Raw genomic sequence first — 27306 nt, forward strand, 5'->3', positions numbered from 1 at the left:
CAACACTGCAATGTGAGAGCTTGGATTCGGTCTGCCTAATCAAGTGAGGTGATGAGCACCTGCGGGCAGCTAGCAGCTTATGCGCCGCAGGTCACCGAAGACAGGCACGAATTAACATCAGTAAAGCTTCCCCACAATGCAACAATTAGGAGGCTTGGATTCGGTCTGCCTGGTTTAAGGCGGTAAGCGCCAGCAAGCAGCTCTACCAGAGTATGAGCTGCAGGTCACCGAAGATAGGCACAAACCAACACTAATAAGTCTCCCCCACAATACGGCAATGAGAAGGCTTGGATTCGGTTTGCCTGATAGGTTTTGTAAACACCTGCAGGCAGTTCTAGCAGAGCAGAGCATGCGCTGCAGGGCACCGAACACATGCACGCATCAGCGCCTAAAAACCTCCTCACAACATGGCGAAGAGAGGACCCGGATTCGGTTTTCCTGATTGATAGGACTTGTAAGAGCCTGTGGCAACTCTAGCAAGTACAGCAGAGTGTGTGCTGCGGGACACCGAAGACAGGCGCGTATCAACGCCAAAAAATAAAAAGAAAGGGGGATCTGTGGGGAGCAATCCGGACTAGACTAAGTTGCTCGAATTAGGACTTATTCTATGCATCTGCTCTCCCACAATATGGCGCTGGGAGAGAAGTAAACAGCTTCCGCACAGCTGCCTCCAGTTCAACCAATTAACTGTAGGACTTGCTCCTGATTGGAGAGCAGCGTACTCAGCCGAGTTGGGATTGGCGGAGGAGGACTATAAAGGAGGAGAGAGACGGCATGCACCAGGAACATCTAAGGGGAACATCTAGCTGAAGGAACACCTGTGCAGCCCCCGAGAAGAGCCGGCCGGTGGTGTGCCGCTCCCCTGCGGAAGTGGGGAATGCGGCCAGGGGGAACTGCCCTTCCACGGAGGTGGAAGGGATAGTAGCCAACCCGGGAAGAACCAGCAGCAAACCCGGGGAGGGCCGAGCAGACGAAAGAACAGCGCAGGGTCCTGTGTCGTTCCTCCACGAAGAGGGGGAGCGACAAGGCCCTGACTCTCTTTGGAAATGAACACAGAAAGGAATAAGGGGAGTGTGTGTGTGTGTGTGTGTGTGTGTGTAATGGATGAGCACATACACATATTTTGAGAAACCTGAGTTTGAAATTTAACAAGCTTGGGGCATTGTGGTCAGCAGGTTAAGTCTTGGCTAGTGACACTGGCATTCCATATGCCTGTTCCAGTCCTGGCTGTCTGTTTCTGATCCAGCTCCCTGAAATGCATCTGGGAAGCCAGTAGAAGATGGCTCAAGTGCTTGAGCCCCTGCCACCCACGTAGGAGACCTGAATGGAATTCCTGGCTCCTGGCTTCAGCCTGACCCATACCTGGCTTTTGAGGTTATCTTGGTGTGTGGGGGGGAGTGAAGTAGTGGCTGGAAGATCTTTCTCTCTCACTTTGTCTTTCAAATAAGTAATAGTTCTTTTTTTTTTTTTTTTTGACAGGCAGAGTGGACAGTGAGAGAGACAGAGAGAAAGGTCTTCCTTTTCCATTGGTTCACCCCCCAGTGGCCGCTGCGGCTGGCGCGCAGTGGCCAGTGCACCTTGCTGATCCGAAGCCAGGAGCCAGGTGCTTCTCCTGGTCTCCCATGCAGGTGCAGGGCCCAAGGACTTGGGTCATTCTCCACTGCCTTCCCGGGCCACAGCAGAGAGCTGGACTGGAAGAGGAGTGACCGGGACAGAATCTGGTGCACCGACCCGGACTAGAACCTGGGGTGCCGGCGCCGCAGGCAGAGGATTAGCCTATTGAGCCGCAGTGCCAGCCTAATAAAAAAGATTTAACAAACTTACTGGTTTTAGTTTTTTTTCCTTCATAGGATCTTCTGCTACCATTTTTATTTTGCAATAATATTACTAACATATTTGCTTGACACCCATTCCTTTTAGGAATATGAGCTGAAAACCAGAGAAACCCAACAGAGATACTCATAGACACACACACACACACACACACACACACTTCTACTCTGTCTTCTGAGAAGTTTAAGCAGCCCAGGCTTCAACCTACGCTAGCCACTCATAGGATCAGACAGCTTGGTCAAGCATGGCAGTGGCTAATGGAGGCTGGGCCGAGGAGGCTTAGTCCAGCACCCTTTGTCCAGTGCTTTTACTCGCTCTGATCTCATCTTGACTTGAAAAACTGGAATCCCTGTCCACAAAGTGCTTCTTCTCCCCGACTTGAGTATGGATGAGGGGCCACTACTGAGGCTGTTTCCTTCTCTCTCTCTCTCTCTCTCTCAGCAGAGTGAATGTGAATTAGACTTTTTTTCTTTTAAAGATTCATTTTATTTATTTGAAAGATAGAGTTACAGAGATGATGGAGGGAGGTAGAGAGAAAGAGAGAGAGAGAGAGAGAGAGAGAGAGAGATCTTCCATCTGTTGGTTCACTCCCCAGATGGCTGCAATGGCTGGAGCTATGCCGATCCGAAGCCAGGAAACAGGAGCTTCCTCCAGGTATCCCATGCAGGTGTAGGGGCCCAAGAACTTAGGTCATCTTCCACTGCTTTCCTAGGCCATAGCAGAGAGCTGGATCGGAAGTGGAGCAGCCAGGACTCAAACCGGCGCCCATATGGGATGCTGGCACTGCGGGCAGCAGGTTTACCTGCTACACCACAGCACTGGCCCCTGTCTCCTCCTCTTTAGGATGTTTCAGAGGATGCTGTCCATATTTCACCCTGGTAGACCTTGGGGTGGCTGGTCCTCCTCCAGACACCTAAGTCTGCACTTGTGCTTGCTAGAGGCTGCTGCACGCTGAGCTCCCTGATTGGCAGAGGCAGTCAGAGTCCCCAACCTCCTTCTTCAACACTGACTGGGCCCTGAGTCTCAGGCCGCCCCACCTTCACTTTCGGGGTGGGAGATTTTGCTGCATTGGCTCCCCCAGCCCACTGAAAGCTCCATGAAGTGAGTTCCTTGGACTCAAGGCTGTGCCCGTCATCATGACATCACAGGTTGCTGGTTGTTTTTCCCTTGCTGGGCAGGAAGCAGGCTCTTTGTGAATGGTCTTCATTCGTTCATGGTGGCCTGGAATGTGTGCCCCGAGAGGCAGGCCCTGCATTCCCCAGGGGAATGGCAGGCTAGGAGACAGCAAGCAGCGTGTCTGTGGTTGCAGGGTTGGTAAGCGGTAGAGCCAGAATTTGAACTTGATCCATGCAATACCGAACCCCCAAAGGCCAGCCATGGATGCCTATTACTTCCTGGCACTCTGGGCTCTCTCCTGCACTGAACTTTTCCACGGAGGGGCTCCCCAGGTGTTTGTTGGCTGAGTGAAAAGGAATAGCTAGTGGTGATAGGGTGTTAACCGTGTGCCAGGCATGTTCTAGGCACTCTGTGAACAAATGCATCCCATCAGCTCCAATAGATGGAGAGGGGAAGGGGGGGGGGCTCTGAGATGATCTTGTGTGGGCCGTTTGTTGCTCCAGAGCTTCTGATCTCTTTCATAGGTGCGAGAACATCCCAAGAGCAGTGACGAGACCTTTATTTCCTCTGGAGAGGGCTGTGTTGGTGGAAGGGGCTAGCCTGCTGAGCCTCTTGGCTCTCTGCGTCCCAGGAGGCACGTGGGCACCGTGGTGGGTTTTGTCTCGCTCTCCTCAGCACACAGTGGGTGGTTTATGTTCAATGACTGCTTAGCTCGGGACAACCCCACCCCTTTCTTGACTGGGTGAGAGAGCTGATTAGAAGGGAACAGGGACATTGTGAAATATGCCCACTATGCTGACTAAGAACGGTGGTTATGGAGCATCCATACTTGGGCACTTGGGTCCTGCTGTCCACTCTGGAGACAGATGAGGTCGCTGGTGGACACTCAGTTTCTTGGTTACGCAGCATCCTCCTACACACACTGCCCCAGGTCTGGGGTAAATGAGAGGCTGAGCAGTACCAGCAGCCAGCCGCTTCTGACATGAGCAGCTGACCAGTCACATGGGTGGTGGTGTCACAGGTTTACCTCTGTGGCTCTCCTATGCGATGGGTGGCGACCACCTGCCTCTGCTTACTTCCCAAGTGGCTGTGAGGGCCAGTGGGAGGCATGGTGAAAGTTCTCTGGAGCACTGGCCTCATGTGCAGCAGGTCAGGTCTGAGCCAGCTTTGCGCTCTGCAAAGGCGAAAACCAGTCGGACCAGCAGCTCCTGCACTTCTCCCAAGTCCTGGAGGCCATGCAGGAAGAGGTCCCTGCTGTGAGAGCAGCTGTGCTTTAGCTCAGAGGAAGCCCGAGTCTAGATGTGGCCCCATCAATGTGCCCCTGGGCATCTGAGCCTCACTTTCTTTTCTGAAAGCTACAAGGGCGGTAAGACCGCCTCCCTAGGAGGTAGGTAGTGAAGAGTTGCACTGGTGTTTTAGAGCGCCTGGAACCAGCAAGTGGCAACCCATGGCAGCTGGTGAGTTGGGTCCCTTTCAAATCCACCCCTGAAGTTCACTTGCATCCCATTCCACCTGCAAAACAAACTTGCCCTGGCCTCTAACTCCCAGCAGGAGGCGAGAGGCTGACTTTTCCAGCTGGTAGACCGTGGCACTCTGGAGGAGTTGTATTTGTGGTTTATTGTATTTGGAGGTTATTTGCTGCTGTCTCTGAGTCGGTTCGGCTCCTTTGGCTTCCAGACCAAACGTCTGGAAGATGAGGAAGAGAGACTGCAGCATCACTTGATGTGCGGACTGCAAGCCGCTGCCTCTGGGGATGAGAAGCGGTAGTGCAGCCCAGCCCCACCACGAGGCCGTGTGTCCCCCGAAGCCTGTGAATCCCCTCGGGTTTGCTGTGGGACACAGGGGCTCACTCCAGGCCTCCAGACAGTGTCCTCTCCAGGTGATCCAAAGCTTCCCTGACCGAAATGCCCTTTAGGGAAGATCATCTGAAAGGGAAGGAGTCTCTCCCCTTCCTGAGGTCACCATGGTCCACCTGGGACCATCCGGCTGGTGCTGGGACCATTGGCTTAGCTTCTCCCAGAATCATCTTCATGGAGATAGACTTCCGTGTTATGTTCCAGTTGTAAGAAACAGCCATGGAGGAACATTTCTTTCTGTTAGTTATGGAACTGTCTGTCAAGGACACTGCCCGTTCTGTCATCCATTGTCTTACATCCAAAGGAGGGTCCTCTGTAAGAATTTAATTTAGAATTCATTTCTAGAAACATCTTTGCCTGCTTTGTTCCCCCCCTGAGAATATGGTACTGGACATTAATTTCTTTTTTTTTTTAATTTTTAATGTTTTTATTGCACACACACACAGAGGGAGAGAGAGAGAGAGAGAGAGAGAGAGAGAGAGAGAGAGTGTTTCCACTCACTGGTTTACTCCCCAAATGCCCACAACAGACAGGGGTGGGCCAGACCAAAGGCAGGAGCAGGGACCTCAATCCAGGTCTCCCACGTGAATGGCAGAGACCCAAGTACCTGAGCCGCCTCTGCTGCCTTCTAGGGTAATATTAGCAGAAAACTGGAGTTGGGAGCTGAATTCACATATTGACCTCAGGCACTCCAGTATGGGACGTGGGCACCTTAGCCACTAGGCAAAACACCTGCCCTGTCATCTCTTTGCTGATAGTGAGAATCGTGGACATTCCTGATGCCAAGAAGCTCATGATGCCCAGCCACAGCAATTGGGGTGACTTGTGATGGGCATGTTGGGGCAGGCTCCATTCCTTGGTTCTGGTTTTTCTCTTACTATGTATGTGCCTTTGTTGTATACATGCAAAGAATTTTCAAAAGGCTGTAGAGAATGTGTATTATCATTTAATTCTATTTTCCACAAACTTTTCATAAATTTTACTTAAAACATGTTTATGTTCATCTATTTGAAAGTCAGAGTAGCAGAGAGACAGGGGGGATAACCCATCCTCTGATTTACTCCCCAAATGCCTGCAATGGCCTGGGCTGGGCCAGGCCAAAGTCAGGAGCCCAGAACTCCATCAGGGTCTCCCATGTAAGTGGCAGGACCAAGCACTTGAGCCAGCTTCTGCTGCCTGCAAAGCTGCATCAGCAGGAAGTTGGATTGAAAGTAGAGTTGTTGGGACTTGAACTGGCACTCTGATATGGGATGTGGTTGTTCCAACCAGTGGCTTAACCTGTTGTACCCAACACCTACCCCTTCATGAAGTTCTTGAAGTTCCCCAAAGTAAATACATCTCCTGTATTCTAAATAATACATAGAGAAGAAATATTAAGATCCACCTGCTTGCTTTGTGTAGAGGCTTGTTGAGATGGTCTAAGAGTGACCACACCTCTCCTAACTTCCAGATGAGCACTGCTTGATGAGGAAGAAGCAGTTGGGGGGAGTGAGGAAGAAGTAGACAGTTGGTGAGGCATGTCACTTCCTGCCTTCTGCTTGCCCCTTGAGGTCCATTCTCCACCTTTCTGCTCCCAGCCCTGCGCCTCGGGAGGCTGCCCTCCTTACACGCCTGTCAGCTCAGCTCCTTTGTTGGCCCTTAGGCTTTGGCTGGGTAGCAAACGCCAGCAGGAAAGCAGAGCATGGGAAGAGAGAGAGGCTGGGATATTTTGCAGGGCCACAGTTTGGGTGGCTGCATTCCTTCACCAAAGGCCATGGCTCCTGCCATGGGTCTCTCCTAAGCCCCAGTTACAGGGGGAACTTCAGCTGCCTGCCTTCCCAGGGTCCTGTACCCACCCTGCTGGGGACTCACTCCCTCTGTTACTGACTGATGGTTCTCCTGAGTCCTGTCCTCATCCTTATAAGAAATTGTCACCAAACTCCTTGGTGACCCTGTCTGAGGGTGTCATCCATCTCCTCAGACAGGTACGATCCTCATGATAACTCCTGGAGACAGATGTTCTTGCTTAGTTTGTAGATGAGAAAAAAAGCTATAAGTTTCCCCAGACCATCTACATTGTAAGCCATAGGGTTAAGAATCAAACCCAAAGCAGTAAGATGCCATTGTGATCTGATTTATGTCCTTTTAGTCAGTACACTGGTTTTTGTTGCTGTTGTTAATATTTATTTACTTGTTTATTTATTTGCTTGAAAGGTAAAGTGATTGAGGGAGAGATGGGAACAGAGATAGAGAGAAAGAGAAAGATCTTCCATCCACTGGTTCACTCCCCACATGGCTGTAACAGCCAGGTCTGGGCTAGGCTGGAGCTAGGAGCCAGGAACTCCATCCAGGTGCTCCACATGGGTGCAGGGGCCCAAGCACTCAGGCCATCCTCCACTACCTTCCCAGGTGCATTAGCAGGGAGCTGGATTCCAAGTGAAGTAGCCTGGGCTCGAACTGGTGTTCTGATACAGGATCACAAGTGATGGCTTAAACCCTGCACCACAACACCAGCCCCTGGCAAAGTATTTTTGTTACTACAATTTATCAGTTTTTCTCATATTTTCTTCCACACTAAAACACAATCTGATACAACTAATATAAAGTAAAAAATACCCGGCTTATATTAAATGGCAATAAAATCTTTATCAACAGTGAGATGGAGGAATTCACCTCCTCTATGAACCAGGTAGTCTTCCTTATGTTTTACTTTTTTGTTTTAAAACAGTGGAAAGCATGAGTCAGCCAGGGAATGCTGTGAGATAGCATTGCCTCTGGTAATTGTATTGATAAGAACACAGCCCAGGAATAAAACTAAAAATGAACATTAAACATTCCTGTCTTCCTTAGGCTGGTTTCTTAGCATACTTTATTAGGGGCCCCGTGTCAGACCTGGAGACAGAAGAAAATAGAAGTTTATTTAAGGATTTGCTTTTTTTTTTTTGATTCTTAGCAAGAGCAAAGAAGGATGCCAGAACCGGGAGAGCTTGGAATTTCCTGTATAAATAATTTACATTTGAGGGATAGAATGCACATCTCAGTACCTTCAGTGTGTCGTAGACAGCTGCCTTTTAAGGGGCTTAAAGCGGATCCTTATTGTTCCCTCCTGCTCCCACATGGAGTGTGGAGTGGAACAATGCGGACACTCTTGTGAGGAGACTGTGGGGAGATGGGGGTGGCAGGGGTGGTGGGTTAGCCCCGCAGGTTCACCCCGGGGCTGCTTTTGAAAGACTTTCCTGGGAAACCACACTCAGAGTCCCTGGGCTGTGGGATTTCCTTTAATAGTGGGGAAATGCTTGGCTAGCCTTCAATAAACAGAGATTCCATAAATCATTGGCTAGTGCTCAGATATAGCAAATATATTCTTGTGGGTTAGACACTGCTCATTTTTCAGCAGTGGATTATTTAATACCCAACCCTTCCTGCACCTGCCAGAGTCCTTTTGTGCCCTGGAGACCCCTGGTTTGAGAATCTTTATCAGACATTGGATTTTCTTCTTTGTGAAATTTCTATTAACTAAAAAATTGATTTATATAGATTCTTTTTATAAAGTCTGAAACAATCCCTAGTTAATTGTTTAGAAAAATGATTTTCTCCAAAACTATGAACTATCTTTTAAGGCAGTTATGGTATCTTTAGTAATGTAGAAATGTAAACTTAAAAAAAAAAATTTATTTAAAAGGCAGAGTGACACAGAAAGGGAGAGAGATCTCTTCCATCTACTTGTTCACTCTCCAAATGGCTACAACAACTGGGGCTGAACCAGGCCAAAGCTAGGATCCAAGAGCTCCATCCAGGTCTCCCACATGGGTGCAGGGGCCCAAGAACTTGAGCCATCATCTGCTGCCTTCCCAGCTGTGTTAGCAGGGGGATGAATCAGAAGCAGAGCAGCTGGGACTTGAACCATAGCTCTGATATGGGGTGCCAAGTGTCAGGGAGTGGCCAGTGTGGGGGATGCATCAGCACGTGTGGGATGTTTCCCCAGTTATAGTAGGCTGCCCAGGAATGAAGGTGGAAGAAGCAGACCAGGGCACTGGTGGTCCTGGAATGAGAGTTTTCAAGGTGGGGGAAGCAGCCTAGGGTGCTGACCTTGTCTGGGTAGGGCAGAGAAAGACACTCTTTGTCTATGTCTGTTTTACAAGGGAGTTTTTCAGGGTAGCGCTCTTCTTGGGGGTCAAAGAATGAGTAGGGGGACTGCAAGTTGTAGTAGGCTCTGAGACCTGGGCTTACCCCGGGTCCCACAGCCTGGAACTGAGCCCCAAGGGTGGTTTTGTCCTGAGAAACCACCAGCAGTCCTAGGGCACCTGCAACTTTCTAGAAAGTTCCAGAAAGTTCTCACAGATTGCTGCAGTGCTGGTATTCAGGGCAAGCCTAAGGGGTCTTCAAGATATTTTTACACAGCTTTCACATTAAGAGTGAGATCTGCTGGTTTGTATTCCATCTTCTCAGCAGGAAGTAGCCTGGGACACAGCTAGAATTGGCCTAACTTAATTTCGACTTGACTTGAACTGCCACAGAAGTGCTATGAAGTCGTGATTGCAAACCACATGCTCTCTTTCTCTCCTGCAGCATTTTCATCCAGGAAACTCCCTGCTGCTCTTGTGCGAAGCTTGGCTCTTTATTTCCTGGGATTGCATTGAAGGTGTCTGTTTTGGAAACTCAGTAAATTTTGCCAGCATCCATAAAGAAGGAAAAAGACTGACTTTAATACACTGAAAGGTGTTAGCAATATCTATTTCTCTAGATTTCTTGACAGAGGGGAGTCAGTTCCAAATTCACTGCCCCTAGGAGTGGCTTTGCTTGGGTAAGAACAGTCAGACTGGCAGAGTTACTCTGACATCACAATGATGCACTGGGGCTAGAACCCAATTCTCCTGGGAGAATTTTAGAAAAGGCAGCCAGTCAGCTAAATAGCTTCTGGGTGGATCAAGCTGGAGCTTCTGAATTCTAAGTCTGGGACTTTCTAAGTAGTTGAATCTCTTAGTAATTTGGAGCCTCTCCTTTTTTTCTAAAGGTTTGTTTATTTATATATTTGAAAGACAGAATGACAGAATGGGAGAGATGGAAGGAGAGAGATCTTCCATCCGCTGGTTCACTCTCCAAAGGTTCAGCCTGGGGCTGAGCCAGGCCAAAGCCAGGATACAGGGACTCCATCTGGGAACTCTATCCGAGTCTCCCACATGGGTAGGAGGAATCCGAGTACTTGGACCATCACCTGCTGCACCCTAGGCACATTAGCAGGAAGATGATTCACAACTCTGATACCAGATGTGGACGTCCCAAGCAGCAACTTAACCCACTGTACCACCATGGCCAACCCAGGCATCAGCACCGTAAATGAATCTCCCAGAGGATTCTGATGCCACACTTTAAGGCAGCCTAATGGTGTCTTTTGAGAAACTCTAGGGGTTGCTCATCTCAGTGCAAGAATCTCTGTTCTTTTGCTTTTAGGTGGGTGGAAGAATAACAGGACGGAAATTACTCCTAGTCATAGACTGGGCAGGGAGATTCTGGGTTCAGGCAAGTCCTGGTGTTGTACAAAGCATGAATGCACCTAAAGGATTGGCCATAAACACGCTAAGTCATTGGGACGCTCGTACATCTGAGATACAGCCAGAGGGTGATTCTTCTGGGCTGTAGGGGTGCGGGCCTGTCTGTTTCTCAGCCTGATATTTTAGGAGGACTGCATTTTTCTCCATCAAGATTAAAAGAGGAAACTAGCTACAATAGCATTATAAATAATTCAAAACCCAAGGAAGCTTAACGTGAAGCATAAGAACGTGACCTGCAGTCACACTCAAAGTCAAACAGAAGGAAGACCTTTCTCTCTGTCTCTCTCTCTCTGTCACTGTCTAACTCTGCCTATCCAAAACAAACAAACAAACAAACAAACAAAAACAAAAAAAATGTTGATTGTCAGTGCAGCTGGTGTTGTGATGCAGTGGGTTGCACTGCTGCTTCTGAGCCTGGCATCTGGTTGCTCCACTTCTGATCCAGCTTCCTGCTGGTGCACCTGGGAAGGCAGCAGGTGATATTGTCCAAGTACTTGGGCCCCTGCCACCAATGTAGGAGACCCGGATGGAGTTTTGGCTCCTGGCTTTGGTTTGGCCCAGACCTGACTATTTTAGGCATCTGGGGAGTGAATCCGTGGTGGGGGAGGATTCTCTTGCTCTATCATCCCGCCTTTCAAATAAGTAAACAGATGCATCTTTAGAAACACACATTGTTAGGACATATACAGCAGGCCTGTTGGTGTGCAGGGGAGATGTTCCTGGGTGTTTTTACAATGGGCTTTTTGAAGGACTGAATGCTCCCAGAGTCTGGGCTTTGCATTTAGCCTCCAGCCGAAGCCCCATTCTGTCCCATTTGTTGGTGACAGGGCACTCACAGCTCAGTATCACTCTCTCCCCACTGATCTGTTGTCTTGAGAGGGTCTTAAGATTCAATTATTAATCATAACCAATTTAACAGACTGCTGATGCCAGGAATAAAATTTTTTTCAATTTGCAAAGCTGGGCTAAGCTGATCAGGGAGAATGGTACAATTTCACAGGAAATACATTAAGCCTCCCACGCCTGCCTAAAGAGCTTAGTGAGGTTTAGAGAAAGGTATGTTTGGGTGGATGCGTTATTAGTCAGTGGAGAGTAATTATAGGCATTTATAAACCACAGCAAGCCTCATTTTAAGTAAAGTTTCCTTGACCTGCAAGAAAGGGCCGAGTGATTCTATTCCCTTTTGTTAAAATCTCGTTTAGAATGTAGTCTCACATACTGTGCTTAGAGAAATGATGCTAGGGAAATTGTATTTTCTTCATTTAATTCTCTGCTATTCATCTTTTTTTTTTTTTTATACCCAAGTTAGGAAAGCTACAAGCTTATTGTCTTTTTTGAGGCACGAGACTTCACACAGGAGGGTGAAAAATTACCTAAATCTTTTGTGATATGCTAGAAATATGGACAGCTGGGGTTGGGTTTAAGAAGCTGTGTTGCCAAGTGTCCCCGTGGGACTGCCCTGTGTCTGCAGGAGGGATTCCAGGAATGGGATGGGCAAGGGGAAGATTGCACCTCTATGCTGTGAGGATGCCTTTGGGAAATCCCACACTCAGGAGATGCCCTAAACGGTAGACACTACGGCTCTCGGTCACCAGAGACTTCCCAGCAAAGCTCCCCATCCCTCACAGCCCCCAAACAACGCCCCTGCACCCCCTCCCCAATTCTTTGTTTCAGCTGCAGGTGCTAATTAAGCTGGAACCTATGCTGAGAGTTACTGATCCCTCTGAGTCTCCCAGGTCCACACAAGGTCCTTTGTGGCAGGAGCCCATGGCAGCTGAGAACTCTGATGGTCAGAGGAAGGACCAGCCCTTCCCCCAACCCCCAACCCTTCGGTGCTCACTGAGAGCATCTCTGTGTCCCCCCCCACCTTTTTTTTTAAAAGATTTTATTTATTTTATTTTATTTTATTTTATTTTATTTTTTTTTTGACAGGCAGAGTGGACAGTGAGAGAGAGAGACAGAGAGAAAGGTCTTCCTTTGCCGTTGGTTCACCCTCCAATGGCCGCCGCGGTCGGCGCGCTGCGGCCGGCGCACCGCGCTAATCCGATGGCAGGAGCCAGGAGCCAGGTGCTTTTCCTGGTCTCCCATGGGGTGCAGGGCCCAAGCACCTGGGCCATCCTCCACTGCACTCCCTGGCCACAGCAGAGAGCTGGCCTGGAAGAGGGGCAACCGGGACAGAATCCGGCGCCCCAACCGGGACTAGAACCCGGTGTGCTGGCGCCGCTAGGTGGAGGATTAGCCTAGTGAGCCGTGGCGCCGGCCAAGATTTTATTTATTTATTTGAGAGGCAGAGTTATAAACAGAGAGAGGGAGAGACAGAGAGAAAGGTCTTGCATCCACTGGTTCACTCCCCAAATGGCCGCAATGGCTGGAGCTGGACAGATCCAAAGCCAGGAGCCAGGAGCCAGGAGCTTCTTCTGGGTCTCCCACATGGGTGCAGGGGCCCAGGTACTTGGGTCTTCTTCTATTGATTTCCCAGGCCATAGCAGAGAGCTGGATCGGAAGAGGAGCAGCCGGGACTAGAACCAGTGCCCATATGGGATGCCGGTGCTGCAGGTGGAGGCTAAGCCCACTACACCACATTGCTGACCCCTCTGTGTTCCTTTGCATTAAGCTCTCTTTCTCCTTTCCCCTGTGGGTGCCAGGATGAGACTGACACTGTCTATATAGACGGGCGTGGTCTCCCCTGGTAGGATTAGCAATGCACCTCGAACGCTGTGAGGCTGATGTGATCATCTGTGCTCATGCCCCCAGGACTTGGGGCACAGGCAGGGCCGGCTGCAGGTTTTGCAGACCCAGTGCTTACTGAAAATTCTTCATAAAATGGGAGAAAAGCAGCCCTGAAGTGCTAAAGTAGAACACTTTCTTCTTTCCCCATGGCCTTTCTCTCACTTTGTCATACGTTTTCAAAATTTGCAATTTAATATTCATTCCAAGTAAAAATAAAATTAAAAAGTTTAGGGGCCAGTGTTAGGGCATAGAGGGTTGAACTGCTGCTTGCAATGCTGGCATCCCATATCAGAGCACCAGTTCAAGTCCTGGCTCCTCGGCTTCCAATCCAGCTCCCTACTGTTGGGCATCCTGGGAAAGCAGCAGATGATGGCCCAAGGCTTGGGTCCTTGCCACCCACATGGGAAACGTAGGTGGAGTTCCTGGCGTTGGCCTGGCCCAGACCTGGCTGTTGTGCCTATTTGGAGAGTGAACCAGAGATAGAAGATTCTCTCTCTCTTTCCTTCGTCACTCTTCCTTTCAAATAAATAAATAAAAATAAATGTTAAAGAAATAAGAAGTTTGAACTATTAGCACCAGTTTTACTGCTCAGGTTTACATTGTGCAATGCCAGTTTTTTCTTGTTAAGATTTATTTATGGCTGGCGCCATGGCATAGTGGGTAAAGCCATCGCCTGCAGTGCCAGCATCCCATATGGGCGCCAGTTCGTGTTCCGGCTGCTCCACTTCCGATCCAGCTCTCTGATATGGCCTGGAAAAGCAGTAGAAGATGGCCCAAGTCCTTGGGTCCCTGCACCTCATGTGGGAGACCCAAAAAAAGCTCCTGGCTCCTGGCTTCAGATCAGTGCAGCTCTGGCTGTTGCAGCCATCTGGGGAGTGAACCAGCAGATGGACGACCTCTCTCTCTGTCTCTGCCTCTGCCTCTCTGTAACTCTGCCTTTCAAATAAATTATTTGATTTATTTGAGGACAGAGTTACAGACAGAGAGAGAGACAGAGAGAAAGAGAGCTTCCATCCTCTGGTTCACTCCCCAAATGGCTGCAGAGGCCGGAGCTGAGCAATGCCAGTTTTAATTGCAAATGTCAGAACATCTAACTCACTGGTCAGATCACTGGAGTCACACCACCTGTATTTTGTCTGGAAGGCTGTCTCGAGCTGACCAGAAGAGACAAATCCAGAGACTCATGGAGGTGGGAAGGAGAGAGAGAAAATGCTCAGACACAGAGTGGGTTCAAGGGAGTGGCCAGGGACACTCACAGGCTGCTCCCTGGGGCCTGATGGCTTCTGGGGTTCATCCCTCCACCAGCCACTGGCCCAAGACATTGTCCTCTAACTTGGAACAGACCTTGTGGCACCTGCCTTCCTGCAGGCAGCACTCCAAACCACGGCAGACAGGTGGCCCCACGGGTATTGCAACCTCCATACCAGGTGACTAGACTGGGGCAGGCAGTAGGCTACCTCTCCTAGAGTGGTGGCCTTCTGTCCATTGCCTGCCAGACCTGCTGCAGCACTGCTGGTCCTGGGCAGGGTCGGTCACTGCGATGCCCTGTATGAGATGCTGAGGATTCGTGCAGCCAAGCACGACCCTCGCCACCTGTGTCCAGACCCCTGCTGTGCCTGAGGGTGGCAGTGGTTTGTGGGCAGCCTCTGGGGACAGGGAGGGCTAGGACCCAGGGCTCCAGTGGATAGGAGAATGGACTGAGAATCCACCCACAGGGAGAAGGGGAGGTAGGGAGGGGGCAGAAGGGGGAGGGGAGGTATTAAAGCCCTTTTGGTGTTAAAGCCCTGGAAGCTGCTTTTCAAGGAGGCGGTTTCTTGAGGGAACTCAACTTTCCCATTGCAAGTAAATACGGCTTTCCTCTGGGTAGCTGTGGCTTGAGGCTGGTTAGCTGGTGACACCGCAAGTGAGCGGACTAGCAAAGGGAAGGAAGGAGCAAGGGCAGGAGAGAAGGAAGTGAGAAGGCAGGAAGGAAGCCTCCGTGTGTCCGATCCCCCTGCGGTTTCACAAGAACAGAGGCGTGCGCACCAGGACAGGATTGCCCCGGCAGAAGGGGCCTCTGCATACAGGCACCCCAGCAACATTTAGCATCCTAGGTGATAGGGGCTGGCGCTGTGGTGCAGTGGGTTAAAGCTCTGGCCTGAAGCAACGGCATCCCATATGGGCGCCAGTTCTAGCTCTGGCTGCTCCTCTTCCAATCCAGCTCTCTGCTATGGCCTGGGAAAGCAGTAGAAGATGGCCCAAGTCCTTGGGCCCCTGCACCTACATGGGAAACCTGGGAGAAGCTCCTGGTTCCTGGCTTCGGATCAGCACAGCTCTGGCCATTGCAGCCATCTTGGGAGTGAACCAGCGGATGGAAGATCTCTCTCTCTGCCTCTCCTCTCTCTGTGTGACTTTCAAATAAATAAATAAATCTTTAAAAAAAATCCTAGGTGACAGGTGACAAGCAGTGTCAGCCCCAAGTCTCTGGCTGTATTCCTGTCACAGTCACAACCTGAGGAGGAGTGGGTGCTTTGGAGAGGGCTGGCGGGGATGGGCGGGGGAGGCACAGGTGGCAGAGTTACACAGGTCGGAAGAGGAGCACTCCCAGATCTCTTCTGGCGCTCCCTGGAGGCCCAGAGCTGGCCTCTCTGTTCACCGGAACCTTCCTGCACGGGGACTTTACTTTCCCAGGCACTGGTGGAATGAAGCGCGTGGGCTCATGGCCTCGAGTTTCCAGGCCATCTGCCGGGTGGTATTACAATCGGCTGTCCTGAGAGAGCACTGCTACATCTGCAGTGCTCCAAGGAAGGAGAAACAAGGGCAGCTGGCTCTCTGGTGGCCTCATGGCTTCTTGGGGGAGCCCAGCGTGGCAGCCCAGAGCACCGGACCCACAAGGAGAGGTGTCCCCAGGCTTCAGGCTTCTTGGGTTTCCTCATTTGATTTTTGGATTATGATGCAGATGCCATTGAGCTTTTTCGTATAAGGGCAGCAGAAGCTACTTTGTCAAAGGAACCAGGTGATCGCATCCAGAGACCTGGAGGGAGTGCCCTGCTGCTCCCTGTGGTCCAGTTCACGGCCAGTGAGATGGGGGCATGGTGTTCGCCTCTGATTCAAGAGTGAAGATGCTGTACTCCACCTAGAGTGGTGGCCAGTGGGTCTCCCTCATTGCAGTTACACAGGGTGAATGGTGATGCAAAAACAGACTCTGTTCTCTCTCTCTCCCCCTCCCTCTCTCTATAACTCTGCCTTTCAAATAATAAATAAATAAATCTTTTTTAAAAATAGGGCTGGGACTGTGGCAGAGCAGGTTAAGCTCACCTGCAATGCCAGCATCCCACATGGGCGCTGGTTCGAGTCCCAGCTGCTCCACTTCCAATCCAGCTCCCTGCTGATGGTCTGGGAAAGCAGTGGAAGATGGCCCAAGTGCGTAGGCCGCTGCACCCATGTGGGAGACCATGAAGAAGCTCCTGGCTCCTGGCTTCAGCCTGTCCCAGCCCCGGCCATTTGGGGAGTGAACCAGCCGATGGAAGTTCTTTGTCTCTGTCTCTCTAAAACTCTGCTGTTCAAATGATAAATAAATAAATCTTTTTTAAAAAGCAGACTCTATAGCCGGCGCCGTGGCTCAATAGGCTAATCCTCCACCTTGCGGCGCCGGCACACCGGGTTCTAGTCCCGGTCGGGGCACCGGATTCTGTCCCGGTTGCCCCTCTTCCAGGCCAGCTCTCTGCTATGGCCAGGGAGTGCAGTGGAGGATGGCCCAGGTGCTTGGGCCCTGCACTCCATGGGAGACCAGGAAAAGCACCTGGCTCCTGGCTCCTGCCATCGGATCAGCGCGGTGCGCCGGCTGCAGCGGCGGCCATTGGAGGGTGAACCAACGGCAAAGGAAGACCTTTCTCTCTGTCTCTCTCTCTCACTGTCCACTCTGCCTGTCAAAAAAAAAAAAAAAAAAAAAAAAGCAGACTCTACCCCACTGCAGAACTACTGAATTTGTCAGTGAAGCTTCAGAGCTTACATTAAAAATATAATCTATGTGAGAGGCAGAGAGAGAGAGAGAGAGAGAGAGAGAGAGAGCACAGCAATGCTCTTATCTGCTGGTTCACCCTTAAAATGCCTACGATGGCTGGGGCCAGGCAAGGTAAAAGCCAGGAACTTAATCAATCTTTCTTATGTGGGTGGCATGAACCCAAGTATTTGAGTAATCTCTGCTGCCTTCTAGGGTCTGCTTTAGCAAGAAGCTGGAGTCAGGAGCTGGAGCCAGAATATGGGACATGGGTGTCTTAACCACTAGGCCAAATGTCCCCTGCCTCCACACACATTTTAAATAAACTGATCTCATGGGGCTGGCACTGTAGCGTAGCAGGTAAAGCTGCCACCTGCAGTGCTGGCATCACATATGGGCGCAGGTTCGAGTCCTAGCTGCTCCACTTCCAATCCAGCTCTCTGCTATGGCCTGGGATAGCAGTAGAAGATGGCCCAAGCTTGTGCCCCTGCACCCACGTGGGAGACCCACAAGAAGCTCTTGGCTCCTGGCTTTGGATCAGCGCAGCTCCAGCCGTTGCAGCCAATTGAGGAGTGAACCAGCAGATGGAAGACCTCTCTCTCTCTCTCTCTCTCTCTCTCTCTCTCTCTGCCTCTCCTTCTCTCTCTGTGTAACTCTGACTTTCAAGTAAATAAGTAAATCTTTTAATTTTTTTTTTTTACAGATAGAGTTAGACAGAGAGAGAGAGAGAGAGAGGTCTTCCTTCCATTGGTTCACTCCCCAAATGGCCGCTATGGCCGGAGCTGCGCTGATCCAAAGCCAGGAGCCAGGTGCTTCCTCCTGGTCTCCCATGCAGGTGCAGAGGCCTAAGCACTTGGGCCATCCTCCACTGCCTTCCCGGGCCACAGCAGAGAGCTGGACTGGAAGAGGAGCAACCGGGACTAGAACCCGGCGCCCATATGGGATGCCGGCGCCACTGGCGGAGGATTAACCAAGTGAGCCATGGCACTGGCCCCATAAGTAACTCTTTAAAAAAAAAACTGATCTCATGTCTACAAGTCTACATGAGAATCAGTGCTGAAGGCAGTGGGCTTACATGGCAAACTTTCGGCCCTCATTTCAGAGTTTCTGATTCAGTGGATCCAGGGCCTATGAATCTGCATTCTTAAGAAACTGCTGGGTGACGCTGGTGTGACTGGTCTGGGGGCCACGGTGTGAGAAGCACTCGTTTAGAAGAATTAAGATTTAATCTGGCATCAGTCGGTATAAGCTACTTGCTGTCCCAGAGAAGCCCTCTGCCTTGAGTACTGGGGGCAGTGGAGGCGAGGGCTTGTGATGTCTGTTCCGGAGAGGAATGTGCGGGCAGCAATGCAGGCCTGGCCTGCCCCCAGATGTTCCAGGCCCTCCGGGAACACACAGGAACCCTGTGCCTCTGTCACATGACCAAGCCCAGCTGGTGGCCTCTGCAGACTCCTGGGAGCTCGGTTTGGTCCAGTCTGCTCTATGGGAAACATGAAGGGTTTGCAAATGTAGAGCTTCTGCTGGAGTCTCCAACTAAGCTAGAGTAGCTGAAAGCAGGCTGAGTCCTCATCAGAATGGTTAATTGGAGAGAAACACCTTTAAGAGAATCCAGGTGGGCATATTGAGAGGGTGGCAGGCCACAGCCGTCTGACCTGATAGTTCAGGTGTCTCAAGCCTCTGTCACCTCCCTCTTTCCACCTTGCAAGGATTTTAAGGCAGAGGCCTCCTGCATGGGCTTGGCTGTGGTTTAGGGGCAGCTCATGCATTTGCTTTCCTGCAGGCCTTAGACACTCGCAGTTCCTAATATGGCCACTAGAGGGCTCAGTAGGATAAGGATTATCCGCAGAAAGGCTCCAGGAGGGACCGGGAAGAAGGCTGATTGACTTCAGGGGGCAGTCTCGTCCAGAGAGGCGACAGGAGACGCCCCTGACCCCACCTGCCTGCCCAGGTTCCTCTGCAGGACGACTGGCTGCGCAGGGGTGTCATTTTCTTCTTCAAAGAGTGCTACAGTTGTCACCGGAGGCCCAATGGCAAGGCTGGGCCATGACGATTGCCAAGGTGGGACCTCAAGACCCTTCTGTAATGTCCTTCAGCTTCTCCCTCCACACCACTTCCCTGAAGTGGTAGGCAGTATGGCTCTGAGGAGCACCTTGCACAGCCCCTCTGCCAAATTTGCTGCCACTAAGCCCCCTCTTTGCCAAAATCCTGGAGCTGAAATTTCTTTTAAAAGTTTAATGCATTTATCTTACTCGTTTGAAAGGCAGAGAGGAGAGAGACTGAACGCACAGGCATGTACAGGCGCTCCTATTTGCTGTTCGTTTCCCAAATGCTTGAAACAGCAGGGGCTGGGTCAGGCTGAAGCCAGGAGCCTGCGGTCTCCCACGTCAGTGGCAGGGACCTTAAGCCATCACCTGCTGCCTCTCAGGGTGTGTATTAGGGGAAGCCACTGCTTAACTGCTGAGCCAAATGCCTGCCCCCTGGAGGTGAAATTCTCCGGATACTTTCTGAGGCCACAGTTCTATGTGGTGCTGTACGTTGTCCAGCAATGAGAATCATGTAAATTATGCACCTCTGCGTCCCTGTCTGGCCATCTGCTGTCCTGTTTTTCCCACCTGTGAGTCAGTATCAGCCCCAAGGCAGGCTGTGGCAGGCTGGATGGACTACCATGGAAGAAACCTTTGTGTTAAGCCAAACTTGGTATGTGGAAGTCCAAATGGGCCAACATGTTAAATCAAGAGTTGATTCTTTGCTGCCTAAAAGAGATTCACTATGAACTTGCCATGCACTACCCATGGAAAGAGAAAGCAGAGTTAATATGACACTGTACATTTAGTTAATATTTGCATGCCCCTAACTGTGTGTAAACAAGAGGTTTACACCAGAACCATGTGGAATCTGCCCCATGCACATTCCTATTGTTGTCTTCTCAGCTTTCAAAGAAATGCGGCTCTGATGCCTGAGACTTTGCCTGCTGGGCTCTGATATTCCATAGTCCTAATCAGAGGTGTCCTGGGAGGCAGAGAAGTGGATGCCAGCCGGAGGACCTGGGACCGCAAGAGTTAGCATAGCCGAGGTGACTGAGCTTGGAGTCTGAGTCTGACAGGTGCCCGTAGTGGGGTGGGCCACTCGCTCTTCCCAGCACCACCTCCTCACTGCCTTGTTCTTCTTCAGCCGGTAACGGAGGCTCACGGGGGTTCTTGGTCCCATAGGTGGCCCCGTTTGCACTGTATTTTTCTCCTTACCCCACAGTGGAGGACGAATACCCCTGGGAAGAAACCGCCTGGAAGCAGCCCAGAGTTAACGAGCAAATGCTCCATCATGGTCTATGTGCAATCGGCTGTTTTCAAGCCCATTGTTTTTTATTTTTATTTATTTTTTATTTTTATTTTTTGACAGGCAGAGTGGACAGTGAGAGAGAGAGACAGAGAGAAAGGTCTTCCTTTGCCGTTGGTTCATCCTCCAATGGCCGCCGCAGCCGGCGTGCTGCGGCCGGTGCATTGTGCTGATCCGATGGCAGGAGCCAGGTGCTTCTCCTGGTCTCCCATGGGGTGCAGGGCCCAAGCACCTGGGCCATCCTCCACTGCACTCCCTGGCCACAGCAGAGAGCTGGCCTGGAAGAGGGGCAACCGGGACAGAATCTGGCGCCCCGACTGGGACTAGAACCCGGTGTGCCGGTGCCGCAAGGCGGAGGATTAGCCTAGTGAGCCGCAGTGCCGGCCCAAGCCCATTTTTACAAAGGAAAAGCGCAGGGCCCAGGGAGGCACCGGAACTTTCTCAAGTTCTCCGCGTTCTTTGGTGGCAGAGCTGGACCTGGGCCTGGAATCCTCTCTGGGATGTGGGCTCCTTCACCCAGGGTGTGCCTTGTTCTGTCTCAGAGAGAGAGAGAGAGAGAGAGAGAGAGAGAACGAGGGAGAGAGGGCAGGGACACCGCACCCAGGGGGTGCTTTGGCGGGAAGAGGAGGATCCTGGCCCTGTCCCATCCTCTGGTAGCCTTGGTTATTTTCCATGAACTCAGGGATTTGCACTACAGGATCTCCTCCGAGGGGCTCATCAGCTTGTGACTTCTATACACGGGTGGCTGTCTCAATACTGCATGCCCTTGAGTGGTGCTTAGGCCTCGGGAGCCCCTTCAATTTTAGACACAGGTCCCTATTTCAGACGCTCCACGGACACTTTTAATCTGGTACAAAAACATCCCCTGCACACCTACTTTCTCAGGAATTGAACTCACTCAAAAGCAGAAACACGGTTTATGCAGAACCAAGGGTTGTGTGTGCGTGTGTACAGGGAAGGGCCAACACAGCCCACATCTGGCTCCAACCCTGTTGTCCCTGCTCCCTCATGGTCACAGGGGTGCCGCACTGGTGCACCTAGTTCCATCGTACGCATCTACATCTCGAGAAAGCATAAACGAGCGAGACTGCCCCATCTCCCCACGGTTCGATTTAATCCCGTGACTCGACACAGGTGTTGCTGTTTTCCCAGAGTCGCCCGTCCCGTGGAGGCTCAGAGAACCACAACCCACGTGGGGTAGAGAAGGCAGCCGAGGAAGAGGAGGCCTGGCCCGCACGGAGAAGCCATGTGCTGGGGCCCACGCTTAGGGTGCATCGCGTGGCACAAACAGAGCGAACTCCTGCCCGCGGCCTCGGACCCGCCTGCACGCCCCAGCTACTACTCGGCAGGCGAGGCGTGGAGGGAAAATCAGGAGGAAAGGCAAAGCGCGATCTACGGCATCCGTGAGGGCTCATGCGGCGTAAGCGCCAAGCGCTGGAGGCGGAGGCGGGAGGCGGAAGTCATGCGGGAGCAGAAGCTGAAGCCGGAAGCCGAAGCCGGAAGCCGGAAGTGCACGCACGCACGCACGTGATGGCCATGCTCGCACGGACAGGGTGTGGGCTCACACTACCTTGGCTTGCCTTAAGCGTTTCCGTCGTCTGCGCGTGCGCGGCGGGGAGAAACAGAATGGTTACAGGGTAAATTGGCGCTCACATCTTGTGGTTAAAGATTAGCAAGGCCACCACCGCTCCTGGCCCTTCCACCCCCCGGGCCGGGTGGTGGCTTCCATCCAGGGCAGGTTCTGCCACTTGCTGGCTCACTTACCTCCTGAGGTTGTGGTGAGGACGGCGTGAATTAATACACAAGAAATGCTAGGAGCGGTTGTGTTCGCCACTAAGCATGGCTCACGTGATGGCTGTCCTAATGTCCTTGTTGTCTTTCTGGCTTTCTTGTGCCCTACCACCCAGACGAAAGAATGACAGTATACAGAGCGCCAAGGACTCAGAAAGAATTGTCACTACCCCAGAAGAAGAAAATAATTCAGATGGAAAAGACAATGGTAGGAATTAATGGATTGAGCAACCTTATTCCATGGGCCATTATCATTCTTTGAGGGTATTCTTTCAAATTCTGAGCCCTCCCAGAGCAGTTCTGAGTAGCTGGTGGAAAGAGACAGTGAAAATCAATTGTACACACAGATCAATTATAGCTCCGATGCTTGGCTCCTGTAGGGCCCTCGGATGACGTCGTCCTGCCTTCTCTCGGTGGCTTCCAGCCGGTGGCTCACATGGAATCCTTGGAAGGCACCAGCGCCATCAGGTGGTTGGGGAGTGAGAACCTACAGGTTTACTGCGTGAAGCAGGAAGACAGACTCTTCCTGCCTCTCTCCTAGAACCATTTCATCAGTTCTGACCTCACTGCGCAGGGTACTGTGGTCACACGAGAAAACATGGGGTACTTAGAGGGGGTGACACTTTAGCCTAAAATGAGCCTGCAGGCAAAGTGTGCCAGGAGTAGCCTGGGGGGGGGGTGAGTCTGTCCTTGCTCACCGCTCTTGGGGTCCCTGCTTGGCCAGGATCTGTGCCTGGGTTGCTTTCCCAGCACAGAGACACTACTCTCTCCACCTCTCGGTGGTGCATGTGACATGGAGATGGGCCTTTTGGGACAGGTCTTGTTTAAAATAGGGGCTTTCTGTGAGACCTGAAATTATGGGCTGTCTTTTCCTCTGTCTGAGACACCCAATTACTTCCCATCCAATGCCTCTTATGTAATTTTACAGCCTCTCATTTTCTGCTTCCCGTTTGGCCCTCTTTTTATTTCTCTTGAGTGTGCCTTGGGTCACTGCTTACACACCACTGGCCAGAGAAAGTCTTCAGAGTAGAAGATCAGGCGTCTCCCACCCACCTTTCCTGCCTCTTCCTACTTTTTCAAAGGCGTGAATGATTTTGTTGACTCTCTGGGAGACGAGCATTTATCTGGATGAAATGGCTTGGCAGTTTAAAGTTGGGTACCAGAAACATCATCTCAGATGAAAAGTCAAAGGCCACATGGGCAGTCCTCAGCAGGTGTAGTATAGAAGGGGAGACTGTTGAGCATGTCACAGTCTGTTTAGGACCTGGCCTAACTCACCTTTGGCAGGAAGGGGGAGTCTCAGGCTTCCTGCACAGGGAGCATGCTTGCTCCCTGCACACGGATGTGGCTAAGAGGTTGGACTGCAGCAGGCTGCATTCTTCCAGCAAGTAGGGTATGTGTGAGCGTGTGTGCAACTGTGGTCTCTGCCCTGAGCAGAGTTTTAGCCTGGATCTCCTTTGAATTTGTTAGCACAGCCCAGAGTTGAATTCCCCAGCTGAGCAGCTGCCAGTTGAACTGCAGTGTCTGGGCCTGGGGTTTCCTCGGGTGCAGCCTCTCACTGTGTCAAGTACAGCATGCCCCACACCACGGGAGGGGGTCAGGGCTGCCAAAGATTTCAGCTTCCTTTATCTGGCAGGGAAGCTGGCGTTTGAAGACACGCTCTTGGATCTTCCCAAGCACAGGTGCTGTTTCAAAGACCTAGAGCACGGTGTGGGGGCTGTGCATCACACAGAGATGCCCCAGTGTGTTCGACACTCTTTTGGAGGATGCTCCTTATGTCATTAGCATGTTATTCAAGCAGAGGTGAGTGGGAGAAAGACGCAGAGGATACCAAGAGAAGCAAAGGGAGTTTTCAACCAGAAAAAATATGTCTAATGAATTGATGTTTACAGAAATGGAGATAGTCAATAAGAACTACTAAGCAATTAGCCAAATTATAACTAGGATGAGAAATACAAGATGATTTCAAAGGGAATCATTTAAAATAACTGATTATCTTGCTTTGGAGATACTATCTTGCATTATCATCTTGCATTTAGTTCCACATCAAAAAAAGAAGGTTGTCATTTTGATGGAAGAGATAGGGTCAGTTGTGTCCTTCCTGTTCAAGAGACAAGCACTACTGCTACATCTGGATGGGCAGGGAGCTCACTAGCCTGCAGGGTCATATCTGGAGAGCTGGCGCCTCAGATACAGTAAAGACAGCTGGGGTGTCACCATCCTGCATGGTGTGAGTTTCAGTAACGTACCCAATGGCAGTCGCTTTAGGCTCTGTTGTGAGTGTCAGGGCCCCATCATCTCTCTAGTCAGTCCCGGTACGTTCCCAAGTAGAAACTATCAGGCTAGGTTTCTGTGGGTGGTCCGTGTAGGAAAAGGCCCCAGTGGAACTTTCTACCTCTTGCAATAGGGACTGATGCCTGAGCAATATTGAGGTTATTTTGTTATGCCATGCTCAACTCATCATCATGTCTGATTTTTCAAGGGGTGTGTGTGTGTGTGTGTGTGTGTTGATCAGAGCAGAAATATTGTTATTAGTAGCTGAGCACAATTAAGGGATCAATTTTAAACTTCTATAAAAGTACACTCCAGGAGAGATGAAATATTCATGGGGGGAGGGGAAGGAAGAGGGAAGAGAGAGAGAGAAAGAGGGAGGAGGAGGAGATGACGGGTTGGAGGGGAAGAGTTTTGGACAAGCAGGCCAGGGAGTGGCTCTCACCAGACATAGAGTGTCTGCTAGAAAAAGCCTCACTTGCCCCCTTTGTCTCTCCTCTTTGAGAAACTGTTTACCTGGAGAGCCAGTGATACGTTGCAGAGAGAAAAATGAGGACCCTATCAATGAAGTATAACTTGTTTAAGGGGATAGAAGGCACCATACTCAGTCTCTCTCTGAATTAGTAAAGAAAACATAAACTTGAATTTATTGGTGCAAAAATTACTTTAAATTTCCTTCTTGTTTTGTAGCTAGTAAAAACAGTGGTTAAAAGAGAAGGAAGTTGATGAGACAGATGGCAGGCAGAGAGATTCACAGAACAACAGGTGGAATTGAAGGAGCTGAGTGTTGACAGACACGGGGGGAAGGAGACACGCGGCCAGGTAAGGACAGTAGTATAGCCGTGTCAAAGCCACACACACACACCTGTAAATGGCACATAATGCGATGGCCATGATTCAGCAGCATTGTTTGACCTCATTCTGTTTTCATAATTTCTTTTAACATCCTCCATTGCCCATTCACAAAAATAGGCACAACTGAGGATGCAGTGTCTTCATCCACCCCTGTCGGTTGGAGAAATAAGACGAGTTGAAGACAGGGCTTGTACAGATGTGCACTGCAAGCCACGGAGGAAGGTTCTGTGTTAACCACATAGTCAGGTCTCCAGACATATCTCTTCTGGGCCCCTTTGACCTTGAAAGTGACCCCTCGACCACAGGTGTCATATTCCAATCAAGGCCAGGGCCATGGGAGAGAACCTTTTCTGCATCATGTTCTAAAGATGGGAGAAGATTTCTTAGAGAAAAAGAGTTGTATCCCTCCTAGCAAACAGCTGTGGAGGCTTGCTGGCTTCTTGCACACGGTGTGTGCTGCGTGCTGACCTCTGTGGTGTGAGCCCACAGATGTACCTTCTACCCTCTCAGCTCACCCTGGAGAACTGGGACTGTTCAGAGGGCTCCACTCTGTGTCAGAGTCACTCTGACTGTGGTGGATCAATCAGCAGGCTGAGCTTTCATTCATTCTATAAATGTGTTGTGAATACTCAAAAAAAAAAAAAAAAGGAACAGTCTTTATATTCCCATTTGATTTACTCAAACTTGAATGAACAGCTGTCTCATTTAAAATTTTAGAAAAGTCACCAGCCTGCCCCTGTGAGTCAGAATTTGTTTTGTATCTGAGTGGTTTGTACTGAGTCTTGGGAGTTCGGGCTCTGTGGTTTCATTTCCCACTGCCTAGGTGGTCATGGGTAACAGGTGCAATGCTGAGAGTTGACACGGGTTTCTCTCAGGTGTGTAATCTCCTGGGCCTTTGACGCTCAGACAGGGAAGGGGGCAATGAAAAGCACAGACATGAAATAGAGTCCCTGGGGCCGACGGGACTCTCAGGGAAGGAATCCAAGGTGGCTCTGTAATATATTGTTAGATTCAAAGGAATCTAGAGCTGAATGTGACCCTGGTAATTAATTATCCAGTCAACTTGCTTCGTTTTATAGTCTCAGAGAGCAAACCTCCGGGAGGACAAACAGCAGAGCCTGCCGGGGACAAGCAGAGTGAGTGGTTGAGAACCTGACTCATGATCCAGGAATACTCACTATGCCTGTCTCCAGTGGAAGAATGGGGCTCTGTAAAAATGGGCAGGAATTAGGTAACAGAATATGAGTCATACGCTCAGTCTGCCCTGAGTCGAGACAGGTTTGATCTCTTCATAAGCAAGCTATGGGCAGAGTTAAGAAGCTGCTTTAACCTCTGCAATAAAGTAAGACACAAATGGTAGGTGGGGTCTGCCTCCATCTGGGTCATGGATCCCCACATTTGAATAAACTATGGGTCCTCTTAAAGGAATTCTCTTTGACCTGCAGAAGCAAAAATCTTATTCTTTGAAATGACTTTCAACTGAGAATGCTTGCCATAAAAGGGCAAGTTTTCTGTTTATAATTGGTAAGATGAAAACATAAAATGGAAAACATTGTTATTAAACCCCGGCTCCACCTTCCCGCTCATTGCCTGAGTATGTCCTGGAAATCCAATTTGAGAGATGTTGTCCTAGCTCTGAGTTCACCTCTGTCCTCTTCTCTGGGCCCATTAACGAGCTGCTTCCTCCATTCACACTCCTTTCCACCTTTGCTCCATTTCTTGGTTCACATTTTTGCGCTGGAGCCTGTTTGCTGCCTTTCTCTTCCTTTCCCCCAGCCCATCTTTCTGAATTGTGATTTTCTTTTTAATTTATTTGACAGGTAGAGTTACAGACAATGAGAGAGAGAGCCAGAGAGAAAGGTCTTCCTTCTGTTGGTTCACTACCCAAATGGCCGCCACGGCCGGCGCTGTGCCGATCCAAAGTCAGGAGCCAGGTGCCTCCTCCTGGTCTCCCATGCAGGTGCAGGGGCCCAAGCACTTGGGCCATCCTCCACTGCACTCCCGGGCCACA

At 50.5% G+C, this 27306-nt stretch overlaps 2 long non-coding RNA genes across 5 annotated transcripts in view; one reads left to right on the plus strand and one right to left on the minus strand.

The window, feature by feature from the left end:
• The window catches only part of LOC149127530 (uncharacterized), a 70413-nt gene extending 45759 nt beyond the window's left edge, over positions 1-24654 (plus strand). For 2 of the 3 annotated variants that reach the window (XR_016230989.1, XR_016230988.1), the window contains one exon: positions 1480-1823. This is a non-coding gene — a long non-coding RNA (uncharacterized LOC149127530). Of the gene's footprint in view, positions 1-1479; positions 1824-21530 lie in introns of those variants that run through there. The other variant, XR_016230991.1, reaches the window with a different exon arrangement.
• Positions 1-27306, minus strand: part of LOC103348693 (LHFPL tetraspan subfamily member 3 protein) — a 569591-nt gene that overhangs the window by 24643 nt on the left and 517642 nt on the right. Inside the window, exon 3 of one of the 2 annotated variants that reach the window (XR_007920725.3) lies at positions 21949-21976. The exons of the other annotated variant lie outside the window; for it this stretch is intronic. This is a non-coding gene — a long non-coding RNA (LHFPL tetraspan subfamily member 3 protein). The remainder of the gene's footprint in view (positions 1-21948; positions 21977-27306) is intronic. 2 annotated transcript variants of the gene reach the window in all.

The sequence above is a fragment of the Oryctolagus cuniculus genome, chromosome 3 (genome assembly GCF_051225735.1).
Source record: "Oryctolagus cuniculus isolate XC-2025 breed Fujian yellow rabbit chromosome 3, ASM5122573v1, whole genome shotgun sequence".
NCBI classification, from domain to species: Eukaryota; Metazoa; Chordata; class Mammalia; order Lagomorpha; family Leporidae; genus Oryctolagus; species Oryctolagus cuniculus.